We start from the raw sequence: 13,498 nt of genomic DNA on the forward strand, positions 1-13,498 counted from the left end.
GAGCTGCGGGACCAGCGGACCCTCCGCAGGCACGTCTGCAGGAGGTCCACCGGAGCCGCGGGACCGGCGACTGCCAGAGCGCCCCCCCGCGGCGTGCTGCCCTGCTTGGGGCGGCGCAATTCCTAGAGCCGCCCCTGCTCCAAGGTGTAAATTTCCCAGACCTGAAGAAGAGCTTCTTCCACCAACAGAAGTTGGTCCAAAATTAAAGATACTACCTCACCCACCTTGTCTCTCATATGCAAGCTGCACATGTCTCTCTGTCAGTACTCTGAGAATGGGTGCCCCTTGGCTGGGCAGTAACAAATGACACTGGGTCAGAATTGAGCTGCATTATTAGTGCCATGGGCTCAGGACTAGAGCAGCAGGAAGTGATATAGGTCCAGATGGAGGTGCACTGACAGACCTGTTGGGGGGCCCAGCACAAGAATAGCAAGGCATGCTGCAGATCTGGATTGAGGTGCACTGGAAAAAGGACCCCACACTGTACCTGCCTGCATCTACATTTCACCTCCTGTAAGCCTGCCTTCTAGGCCCTGTAATATTCAGGACAAGTAGCAACTTTTAGTCTGGGTCTCCCGTTTGTCTATATGGCAATCTCCCCTGAGAGTGTTTGTCCCTGGGGCCACCAGATCAGGTCTGTTTTGATGCCAGCTCAGGGGGACGTACCAGGAAGAATCTCTGCATCTTGACAGCTTCATCACAGCAGGGAACTATTCATGCCAGACTGACTCACTTGCAAGGCAGCCTGGGACCAGGGAAAGCTTCTGGGTTTGCCCTATGTGTCGAGGGGCATAAAATTTAGGATACTGAGAGGACAGTTGAGTCTAAATTTATTTCAGGCCAGATCCAAGTGCAAGCACCTACTGGAGTCCTCTGAAAAGCTATTCCCTATTAAATATGTTGCTCCAGTTCACTTGGCTGACAAGCTTTTCTCCAGCTACCTCTGCCAGTTTGTTACAATGTCATTCACTACACAGCCAGGAGGATACAGTGCACTGAAGGGATAATTGAGACAATCTCTTAATTAAGGGATAGACACAACACCCCTGGTTAAAGCAGCCTCTTTGCTCCTTTAGTCATAGTCTGTGAGATACACAGCTAAGTTTGTTTGTACTGTATATGCTACTTACTATATGTCTAGTGCTTTTCATCTTCAAAGCACTCTGAAACATTTAATTAACTTATTTCTACCCTCCTGTCATGTGTGGATACTAATTCCCACGTTACACCTGGCGGGAAAAATGAGGCATAGAAAAGTTAAGTGACTTGCCTGATACCAGAGAGGGAGTCGTAATAATGCCAGGAATTAAAAAACAAAAAAAACCCACTCACTAGTTCCTGGCTTCCAGTCTTGTGCTCAGACTAGTAGGCCATCCCTCTTTATGGCAAGGTGTAAAATAATAAATACCTAGCTCTCAGATAGTGCTTTTCCTCTGTGGATCTCAGAGTGCTTTACAAAAGGCACAGAAGGGTGAAGTGACTTGCCCGAAGTCACTCCACAGCAGAGCTGGGAATAGAACCCAGGTCAGAGTCCCAGTCCGGGAGTCTATCCATTAGGCTGCACTGCTGCTAGAATAATCTCCTTTATCTTGTGCACGTGAGGAAGTTAGTTACGTACTCCAGTCAGTGAGCTGCATATAGCACAGGGAGCAAAAAGAGCAGGCGTTAGGTAGCAGAGATGGAAGAACAGTATTTATGAACATGTGTTTGATTAAGAGCTTCAAATTCACTCCCATGGTATTTGTGGCCCATCAAACATATGTACAAGCTAAATTCTGTTTACAAGAAAGTTCACAAAAAGAGAAAAAGTGTTGCAAATACCCTGTGCATGGAACCTTAAACTCCTCTCAGCACCACTGCTTTTTTACACTGGGGTAATTCCACAGGCTTCAAGGGTGCTGTTCTTGATTTACATAGGTGTAAGTGAGAGCAGATTCAGGCCCTGTGTGTTTACAGGTTTATCTAAATCAATTTAAAAAATCTACGTAGTTAAACTAGTCATCAATCATCATCATATTCCTATTATGCCTCTGGCGTTCAGGGCAGTGATGAAGCTCCTCCACTCCTGTCTGTTTCTGGCAAGCCTTGCGATGGTTCCCCAGCTGTGCCCCAGGTTTTTTAGCTCAGCTTCTACAGTTCTTCATCATGTTGTTTTTGGGCGGCCTTGTTTTCGCTTGCCTTCAGGTGTCCATCTTATTGCTACTCTGGTGATGGAATCAGTTTCCATCCGAAGCACATGACTGATCCATCTCCAAAGCCTCCTGGCAATGATGGTGCTCAGATTCTCTTGGCTGCACTGCATCAATAGATCTTGGTTTGAGATTGTTCTGGGCCAAAAGATACGGAGGATTTTTCTGAGGCAGGTTGTTTGGAATGAAGACAGTTTGGACATGTCAGACTTTCTCATTCCCCAGCATTCTGCACTCTGAAGGAGTGTTGAAAGTACACAGCTCTGATAAATCTTTAAGTTTGGTTTTAGTGTTGTATTTTGATAATTTCCAGATTGTATTTAAGCTCCTGAAGGTGTTCCTGGCTTTACTGATTTTATTCCAGATTTCCTGGCTTGTTCCACCGTCCTGGCTGATGGTGCTGCCCTCCTCTTCATCAACGTCTGCAAGTGCTTGCAACCTGTTCTTTAACTGCAGAACGAAGGCTTTCTGTATTTCAAGGGACTTTAGCCTGTCAACATCATAACTTCTATGTCCCTTGTTTGGTGGACCCACACTTCTCAGTTTTAGCTTGATGGAGGCTGTCACAATGTGGTGGTCGCTACCAACACCTGCACCTCTTTCCCTTCAGCTGTAGAGAATTTTAGAAGGAAAAACCCCTTAGAAGTACTGTATGCAGTGTTGTTGTAGCTGTGTTGGTCCCAGAATATTAGAGGGAAAAGATGGGTGAGGTCACATATGAAACTCATCCATTTCATCCTCACCTATAACAATGGCATTTTGTTCAACCTTGGGAACAGCCATGGGTACTAGGATGGCTCCCCAATATGCCAACAGATCTTTAAGGGGGCACTGCAAGGCTTCAATCCCCTTGCGGATCCCACCCTTAGTCACATAAACAGGACTGGACTCTTTCCTTCAGGAAAAAATACGTACAACCCATAAGCATCAAAACACCTAGGAAGACAACCTCCTAGTGTAGAGATTTATTTTATGTGTAATTTTGTCCATGTGCCGAAGGAAGCCTTGTTAAAAAGGAGAGAGAAACACTCCTTTTCTTTGCCTCTTAATCAGGCAAATTGGAAAGGGCCCTGGCAGACAACTGCAAATAATGAGTCAATTTACCAGAGCAATCACAGGGTGTCAGATCCACCTGATTAGCTGCTGTACTGACAGACTGGTGGTGACAGTTGTAACAGCCCCTTGGCTATCTTCAGTTAACACTTTCCTTTCTTCACACCATCTCAAATGGCCCCAATCTTAGCCAGCCAGTTGCTCCTGTTTATAACGTGTGCTTCAAGATTTGCCCATGTTGTAGGTTCCCCACTGCCACCCCCACCTCAGCTTCCCTGATAATGCCCACCTCTGTACAGCACTTTGAGATTTTGCTGATGAAAAGCACCACATAAGAGCTAGCCATAGGGAAGGGATGGTCCCAGCCTCAGAAGGTGGAATAGGGTGCAGCAGGCAATTCTGTTTTGAACACAGGGCTTGCTTCCCCCCTGGCACCTACTCCGACTGAAAACATCCAATGGTAGGGGAGAATGACTGCCTTGCTAGCTGCAGTTGCTGCAATGAATACAAGCACCAGGGGGGAGACAGCCCTAAAACCACGGGTGAAAATTCTGGGCTCTCCTGTACACTCAGGCTAGGTAGCATCTTGAGTGGCCATTCTGTATAGTTTGTATTAGCCTATTTAGATTGGGGAACCCCAAATTTTGGTATCTACCTGTGCTTGAAAGCTCCATGCAACCAAGGCAAGCAGGAATCTTTCCTGAGTAATGTCAGGACCATCTGCATTTCATTAAAAAAAAAAAGTCTCTAGCCTTTCTGGTTGCCAAGCTCACCTTCCAAATGGCTATTGCTACAACATATCAGCAATATCAAACAAGGCAACAAATCATTCCTCATACATGGTTACCTTTAGAATTATAGTCCAAATGACTACACACCTCTTTAGGTAATGTGCATTAACCGGGATTTCTCCAGTCCACTAGCTCCTCATTAGCACTTAATCATCTTGTGACAAATCATTCCACCTTAATCACCAATGCTACAAACTGACAACTGTCAGCTCCTCCAATCAATAACATACATCAGCATTAAACCTTAGTAAATTTTAGCCCCAGTCTTCTTACAGTAATTATTTGCTAGAGCTATTTACATCAGGTGCAAACAGCACAGGGAACATTATAATCCCACCCTAATTAAATCAAACTTTCTTCATGAGAGACAGTGGGTGTTTATTCCATAAAAAAAAAACAGAAAAGACAAATTATTTAGTGATTCTCTGGGATGGCCTTTCTTCCCCAGTTAAAAAAGAACAGAACAGCCAAATACAAAGCTGAAATTCCTGCTTACTGCCTGGAATGGATTAGTAGCTCGTTCTTAAATTATTTTACAACACTGTCCATAGCTTGAAATCTAGCAGATTTTACCTGTTTGACCCACCAGAAAGACAAAGTAGATCATAATTGGATAAAGTGGTCAGGGTCTGTCTTGGTCTGGACGTGAACAGTATTGCCAGCCTCAAACATTAAACACGCTAAATCAGGCCAACAATCATGGAATTTAAAAATCACACACATGTTGGGCTCAGTTCATTAATCGTCTGGTTTCTGAGCCTTCAGGGTCCACTTGAGTCATGTTCTGAAGCTCTTCTCTCGAACCAGGAGGGCTATTAAGTTAATATCCGCTTTTATTAAAACAAACAAACAAAAAAGTCTCACATAATCACAAAACCCCAGCTCCTGGGTTCCTAAAAAATATATCAAATATCATGAGACTTGTAATAAAAATTGTGAGCATTGGCAACACTGTGTAATGCACTTTTCTGCTGCTAAAAAAAGAAGCTATTTAAAACAGGTGATAAATTAGCCATTTAGAAGCAATGATAAGGGATAAGAGGGCTCAAGGAATTGGTCCTGGGCTTCTATTTCTTGATCATTAGTTCAAATCCAGGCCAATGGTAACCAAAAGTTATTTTCCTAGGATGGTGCTCAATGAGCTATTGTGAAGTAAATTTGAGGACTCAATTCACTTGACAGATGTCCCCTCACAAAAAATCACCACAAATGGCCTACTTCTCAACTGTATCCTCACGTCTCTTCAATGCTTGGCCTATCCCACCATTGGTGTGGCAAGTTTTCTTATAGCTCTTTCCCAGACCCCCCATGTCATCAGGACTCTTTGACTTCCTGGATCCCAATAGGAACAACCAAATTTGTGGGCTGGAACATGGGCTGCTGGAATCCCATGTATTCTGTGACAGCAGAATTTGTAGTAGAATCCAACCTTTGTTCCAGAACCTCAGCTCTCTTTCTTCCTTTCCTAGATCTTATGCTTGCAAAAAACACCTTGAAAATGTCAACCAAGTGTGAAATGTGAAAATGTGAACCAAGTATAAATGAATGCTGTGATGTCTGCTTGGATCTGAAGACAATCTGAACAAAATAGCACTAAATGGGGCTGAACTGGCCAATCAATCCCAGTGGATTGTTAATTCTGAACCTAAAAATAATTTGTCAACATTGTTAACTATTTCACTGCTGATTATTTTAGCAGAAACATCCAGCGAATGTGCTCCTCCTACAATTCCAAACTGCCTACCTACACTTCCTAATGCCACAAATGCTCCCTGTTCAACTGCCACAACTTGATACTTCCACCTGACAATTTATTTGTAGAAATTGTGTTACCCATGCTTACCTTCTGGTATATCAAAAGCTGAAGCCCATATAAAACTGAATATACTATTAGAATAAATACAGTCAACTGTACTGATATTCAATTTCATTCATTATTTATTATTTGCCTTGCAGTACTGCCTAGCAGCCCCAATCATACACCATGGTGCTAATCACTCCACAAACACTGAACAGAAAGACAGTCCCCACCCTGAAGAATTTGCAATGCAAGTACAAGGCAAGAGACAACAGGTGGATACAGAGGCCTGGTCTACACTAGGCGTTTAAATCGGTTTTACGAGTGTAAAACCGATTTAACGCCACAACCGTCCACACTAGGAGGCACCTTATATCGATTTTAATGGCTCTTTAAATCGGTTTCTGTACTCCTGCCCGACGAGAGGAGTAGCGCTAATATCGGTATTAACATATCGGAATAGGGTTAGTGTGGCCGCAATCGACGGTATTGGCCTCCGGGAGCTATCCCACAGTGCACCACTGACCGCTCTGGACAGCATTCTCAACTCGGATGCACTGGCCAGGTAGACAGGAAAAGCCCCGCGAACTTTTGAAATTCATTTCCTGCTTCGACAGCGTGGAGAGCTCATCATCACAGGTGACCACGCACAGCTCATCAGCACAGTTAACAATGCAGTCTCCTGAGAATCGAAAAAGAGCCCCAGCATGGACCGCTCGGGAGGTACTGGATCTGATCGCTATATGGGGAGAGGATTCAGTGCTAACAGAACTGCGTTCCAAAAGACGAAATGAAAAAGTATTTGAAAGAATTTCTAAGGCTATGACTGCTAAAGGCCACAGCAGGGACTCCGTGCAGTGCAGAGTGAAAGTTAAGGAGCTCAGACAAGCCTACCAGAAAACCAAAGAAGCAAATGGAAGGTCCGGGGCAGGTCGAAAAACATGCCGCTTCTATGCTGAGCTGCATGCAATTTTAGGGGGCTGCGCCACAAGTACCCCACCCTGACTGTGGATTCCGAGGTGGGGTTGTAATCTCTGCCATGTCTGAGGATTATGCAGACGGGAAGATGAAGAGGAAGAAGAAGAGGAAGACCTCGCAGAGAGCACACAGCACTCCGTGACCCCCAGCAGCCAGGAGCTTTTATCACCCTGACGGAATTACCCTGCTCCCAGCCCTCACAAGCAACTATTGCAGAGAATGACGCCCTGGAAGGGAGCTCTGGTGAGTGTACCTTTGCAAATAGCAAACAGTGTTTTTTAAGCAAGCCTTTTTTAATGATTGATTTGCCCTGAGGACTTGGGATGCATTCGCAGACAGTATAGTTACTTAGAAAAGTTTGTTAACATGTCCGGTGATTGAGAGGAAATCCTCCAGGGACATCTCGATGAAGCGCTCCTGTAGGTACTCCAGAAGCCTTTGCAGAAGGTTTCTGGGCAAGGCATCCTTGTTCTGCCCACCGTGGTAGGACACTTTACCATGGCATGCATGTAGCAAGTAATCAGGTATCAGTGCGTGGCAAAGCATCGCAGCGTATGGTCCCGGGGACTGCTGGCATTCAAGAAGCATCCGCTCTTTATCTTGTTCTGTTATCCTCAGCAAAGTGATATCGTTCAGGATAACCTGGTTAAAAATCAGGAATTTAAGTAAGGGGGGTGGCCATTTTTCTACTGGGTTCGTGGACTGCAGCAGCTTAAAAAAAACACTTTCCTGCACGTAGCGAAGCGGGGAGGAGGGGTGAAATGCCGATGATCTTTTCTGTTTGGTCACCGGCGAGGCGATCTTCCCAAGCTACCGGACAAGCAGTGGGTGGGGGGGAGGGGGAAGGTTGTTGATTAGCAGGGAGCTAGCGTGGTATTAGCCATGCGTTGGGGGGGGAGGGGTAAATCACTGAGACAGTGGCTTACCATGGCCGCATGCAAGCTGAATCCTGATGCCTGGACCTGTGTCTGTGAGATCTGTAACCCCAGAGATGCAAGCAGTCACTATTAAGATGAAAATGCGACCTTGTAGGGAAATCACATGTGCTATGTAAGGTGAATAGTGCTTTTCACTGTGAAAGAGTATAACCATTGTTCTGTAAAATGTATCTTTCTAAATATTTATCTCCCTCATGCAGCTGCAAATTTTTCAAGCGTCCCTCCTCCATCCCAAAGGCTAGCACAGATAAGGCGGAGGAAAAAGAAGACGCGAGATGAGATGTTCTCAGATATTATGGAAGTTACACGCAATGAAAGAGCTCATCTGAATGAGTGGAAGGACGTGGTTTCAAATTACAGGAAAGAGGCCAGTGAACGTGAGGACAGGAGGGATGAACGTGAGGACAGGAGGGACAACCAAGATGAGAGGTGGCGGCAGGAAGACCGGCAGGAAAATCAGCGGTGGCGGCAGGAAGATCAGCGGTGGCGGGATGCAACTCTGGGGCTGCTGCGTGATCAAACTGACATGCTCCGGCGTCTTGTGGAGCTTCAGGAACGGCAGCAGGATCACAGAGTGCCGCTGCAGCCCCTGTATAACCACCCTCCCCCCTCACCATGTTCCTTAGCCTCCTCACCCAGACGTGTAAGAACGCGTGGGGGGAGGCTCCATGCACCCGCCCACTCCACCCCCGTGGACAGCCCAACCAGAAGGATGCCGTTACTCTGAATTTTTTTTTAATGGCCTTCTCCATCCCTCCTTTCCTCCTCCCAAAGAACACCCTTACTTCTCTCTCTTTTTATAATGAAAAATAAAGAATTCATGCTTTTAAATGAGAGTGACTTTATTTGCATAAGTAAGCTGTACTCGAAGGGGAGGGGAGTTGCTTACAGGGACTGAGTCAATCAAGGGGTTGGGTGTTCATCAACAAACACAGCAGTCACACTGTACCCTGGCCATTGATGAAGCTCGTTTTCAAAGCTTCTCTGATGCGCACCGCTTCCTGGTGTGCTCTTCTAATCTCCCTGGTGTCTGGCTGCGCGTAATCAGCGGCCAGGTGATTTGCCTCAGCCTCCCACCCCGCCATAAAGGTCTCCCCTTACTCTCACAGAGATTGTGGAGAATACAGCAAGCAGCAATAACATAGGGGACATTGGTTTGGCTGAGGTCTGAGCGAGTCAGTAATGTGCGCCAGCGAGCCTTTAAACGGCCAAATGCACATTCCACCACCATTCTGCACTTGCTCAGCCTGTAATTGAACAGATCCTGACCACTGTCCAGGCTGCCTGTGTATGGCTTCATGAGCCATGGCATCAAGGGGTAGGCTGGGTCCCCAGGATAACGACAGGCATTTCAACATCCCCAACTGTTATTTTCTGGTCTGGGAAGTAAGTCCCTTGCTGCAGCCGTTTAAACAGAGTAGTGCTTCTGAATACGCGAGCCATGAACCCTCCTGGCCATCCCGCGTGGATGTTTGTGAAACGTCCTTGTGATCCACCAGTGCTTGCAGCACCATTGAAAAGTACCCCTTCCGGTTTACGTACTGGGTGCCCTGGTGCTGCGGTGCCAAGATAGGGATATGGGTTCCATCTATCGCCCCCCCACAGTTAGGGAATCCCATTGCAGCAAAGCCATCCACTATGGCCTGCACGTTTCCCAGAGTCACAACCTTCGTAGCAGCAGCTTAGTGATTGCTTTGGCTACTTGCATCACAGCAGCCCCACAGTAGATTGTCGAACTCCAAATTGATTCCCGACAGACCGGTAGCTGTCTGGTGTTGCAAGCTTCCACAGGGCTATCGCCACTCGCTTCTCTACTGTGAGGGCTGCTCTCATCTTGGTATTATGGCGTTTCAGGGCAGGGGCAAGCAAGTCACAAAGTTCCATGAAAGTGCCCTTACGCATGCGAAAGTTTCGCAGCCACTGGGAATCGTCCCACACCTGCAACACAATGCGGTCCCACCAGTCAGTGCTTGTTTCCGGCCCAAAATCGGCGTTCAATGGATAGAATCTGCCCCATTACCATCAGGATCTCCAAAGCGCTGGGCCCGCGGTTTGAGATAATTCTGTGTCCACGTCCTCATCACTGTCATCGCCGCTGCCGTATCCGCCTCTTACTCGCCTCGGTTCAAGGTCCTGGTTCAGCATATACTGCACGAGTGCGCGAGGTGTTTAAAACATCCACGATTGCGGTATGGAGCTGAGCAGGGTCCATGCTTGCTGTGCTATGGCGTCTGCACGGTTCACCAAGCAAAAAGGGCGCGAAACGGTTGTCTGCCGCTGTCAGGGAGGGAGGGAGGGGTGAGGCTGTACCCAGAACCACCCGCGAAAATGATTTTTGCCCCATCAGGCACTGGGATCTCAACCCGGAAATGCCAAGGGGCGGGGGAGGCTGCGGGAACTATGGGATAGCTACGGAGTAGCTACCCACAGTGCAATGCTCCAGAAATCGACGCTAGCCTCGGACCGTGGACGCACACCACCGATTTAATGTGTTTAGTGTGGCCACGCACACTCGATTTTATAAAATCTGTTTTACAAAACCGGTTTATGCAAATTCGGAATAGTCCCGTAGTGTAGACGTACCCAGACAGATGGAGTGAAAACAGGGAAACAATGAGACAGTATCAGTCAGAATGATAGGCAGTAGTCTCAGTACACCAGCTGCCTAACCTTTAAAACCATTAAAGAGCTATATTTTATATATAAATTAAACTACTGCGTATTTCCAGTCTGGTGCATGAGTGTGTCACAGAATGAAGGAATCCTCCATGAGAACTATATGAGAACTTGCTTATAGAGTACAAGTTTGCCTCCAAGCGTAGAGCTGCTTCGGGTGGATAGTATCAGTTACAATGGAACAGTGATTTTCTGTGATCCTTAACTGACCAAGGGAGGAAGCATGGTCTTGTGGTTAAAGCACTGAATTAGCAATCAGGAGGCCATGGACTCCCTGCGTGATGTTGGGGAAATCTTGTGCCTTGGTTCCACATTTGTAAAATGTGGAATAATAATACTCTCTCTGTCTATTTACAAGTTCTTTGAGGGCAAAGTCAGTCTCTGACTAAGTGTATGTACATTACCTAGCACAATGGGAGCTGAGTCTCAAGGTGCTACTGCAATATAAGTAATAAGCTGCAAACAGAAAGATCTTTGCATTGTGACAGTGTCATCACATAGTGAAGCAATGCGTCATGATACTGCATTATGATGTCACATAATACATTCAGGACTGTATCCGTCTTCTTTCACAAGCCAGGCCTGCAAAAAAGCCCTTTAGCACAAATTGGGGCTCTTCTGGGATGGAAGGCAACCTTAAGAGAGGATTTATAACCCCAAGAGCCTTGCATGATGATGCTGTTAATTTGCTTGCTCATATTTTCACAAAGGCTGCTCTATGAATTTTTGCCTTTGCACAACACCTTGCAATTCTCGCTGAAGGCTGATTGGACTCACCCTCTGTTTCTGCACTCTGCACCCCAGATTTCTCAGACAGCCCCTTCTTTACAATGCACTCTTCACAATCACAGCAGCTTCCCTAGATTTAACTGAGCCCTTCCTTTCTCAGCCCTCCTCCAGGCTGCAGAGGAACAGAACATAAGACAGGTTTTTCTCTGTTTCTGCTAAAGTGATCATTTTCAAGAGAAGCTCTCTCAGCAAGGCAGGTTTCTTTTGTTTAAGCCCAAATCCACCTTCTCTGAAGCATAATGTATCCAGCAGAACTGCAAGTCCTGGAGGTCCTGATGGATTTTGATCAATCAAGCAAACCAAAAACAATCTGACATCATTTGCTAGTCCTAATTTTCATCTTTCCAAAAAAAAAACAAACCCCAAAAAACAAACCCTGAAGCCCCTAAAGTAGCTATGTATTTTTTTAGCCTTTTTCAGTGGCCACTTCTTGAGCTATCCCTGTTCCACAGTCAAACCTGCAGTAAACGTCATCTCTAGTAAGCGTACACACCAGATCCTCTGCTGGTGTGGCTGCACTGAAGTCAGTGAGGCTGTGGTGACTTAGACCAATTTATGCCTGCTGAGGATCTGGCCCTGAGTCCTCTCTTACTCAACCATTTTAAAGTTTTGACTCTAATTCTGCCTGACTTCTTGTTGCACACCAGTCTGAGGCGATGGATTTCTTTTTTAATGGCCTCTTGCAACAGGTTCCCCTGTACATATACAGATTTGGGATGGCCTGAGAGCACTCTCCTGGTAATAGGAGACAGATGGGTGATGTGACAAGCGAGTTAACACAAATAGGGACCCCCCACAATGCACACATCACACTGAATTAGACACAAAACTAACTGCAACTCAAACATTTGAGCAGAAAGAAGAAGACTGGGAATTAACACAAGCAGGTACCTGGAGAAGGGCTGGTGACCCACTTGATGCTTCTTGGTGCGTGCCGCCTGCCTTTCTTCAGCGCCTGCGGCACTTCTCTGGGGGCCAGGAAAGCATGGCTGGCCTGCTTCTCGTTGCCACGGCCACCTAGGCTTTCAAAAACGGAGCTAGTGACCAATCAGACCTCGGGCTGGAGCACACTCAGCCATGAGTCATGTGATGCCAGTGTTTGTGTGAGTGAAAAGGATGACAGTGTCCAGAGGACCAGGGGGAACTGCCTTTGAATGGGCAATTCTATCTCCCTCCCCTTCACCCCCTCATTACTGGAAAAGCCCATTCTATTGAGCTACAGCCCTGAGGGAGGGAGAAAAGAAAAGAGAAAGCCCCCTGCTAGAGAGAATAGAAGGGGCTGAGCCAGTGCACTGAAGCCTGCCCCATGCCTACCAACATTGGATTCAAAAGCTTGAGCCTTTCTACTCATCCTCCTTCTTCACATCCCCATTTCATTCCACCCCAAGCTCCAACAGCTGCTTCCCTGGGGAGCGAATGACTCAGCCAGCCTGACTGCGAAGGAAGAGAGCTTTCTCTGACCAGGCCCTGGTGGCGAGTTCTTTTGGGAACTGATGTGATCCGGACTGTTCTTGCCATCCCAAGGAACATCCCTCTGCCTGCACTGCTGCTGCACATCCACCTGCAGCTCCTCAGGGTCCTGTATCTACCTCACAGCTACAAATGCAGACACGTGCACTCAGCAATATTGCTTTCTGGGTCTGGTGCAGAGCTGTGCCTCTCCCACTTGGGACACAGGAGCAGCAGCAGCGTGTGCGCGTTCTGATGTGATACTTGTAGCCACACCGTTGTCCTTCTGTTTGGCTCGTACACCCCATAATATGTTTTCTGAACAACTCAGAGCAGTGATACCAAATCCCTCCTAAGGCAGGTGATGTTGAGAGCACAATTCAGCTACATACCCCTTATTGCCATTCTGTTCTCATTCAAATGCATGGGGTGTTCACCATAGGGCACAATGGAAATTAAAGAAAACACTCTCCCCTTCTGCTAGTGGGCGTGGCTCTCTGTTATTCTATAGGGGAAGTTTGAACTTTTTTTTTTTTATTATTATTTTTTTATAGGAGATATACCAATCTCCTAGAACTGGAAGGGACCTTGAAAGGTCATTGAGTCCAGCCCGCTGCCTTCACTAGCAGGACCAATTTTTGCCCCAGAACCCTAAGTGGCCCCCTCAAGGATTGAACTCACAATCTTGGGTTTAGCAGGCCAATGCTCAAACCACTGAGCTATCCCCCACACAATAACTCAGTGGTTTGAGCATTGGCCTGCTAAATCCAGGGTTGTGAGTTCAATCCTTGAGGGGGCCACTTAGGGATCTGGGGCAAAAATTGGTCTTGCTAGTGA

The 13,498-nt window shown here is 46.7% G+C and overlaps 1 protein-coding gene across 14 annotated transcripts in view; it reads right to left on the reverse strand.

Annotated features, from left to right (window-relative positions):
* Positions 1 to 13,498, reverse strand: part of RASSF7 (Ras association domain family member 7) — a 133,160-nt gene that overhangs the window by 104,313 nt on the left and 15,349 nt on the right. For 9 of the 14 annotated variants that reach the window (XM_039535348.1, XM_039535349.1, XM_039535360.1 and 6 more), the window contains 2 exons: positions 12,104 to 12,229; positions 11,201 to 11,324 (listed from right to left, as the gene is read on the reverse strand). The exons of 4 other annotated variants lie outside the window; for them this stretch is intronic. The gene's annotated coding sequence lies outside the window, so the exon portion shown is untranslated. The remainder of the gene's footprint in view (positions 1 to 11,200; positions 11,325 to 12,103; positions 12,230 to 13,498) is intronic. One more of the 14 variants, XM_039535350.1, reaches the window with a different exon arrangement.

Source organism: Mauremys reevesii, linkage group 4 (assembly GCF_016161935.1).
Source record: "Mauremys reevesii isolate NIE-2019 linkage group 4, ASM1616193v1, whole genome shotgun sequence".
Taxonomy (NCBI): Eukaryota; Metazoa; Chordata; order Testudines; family Geoemydidae; genus Mauremys; species Mauremys reevesii.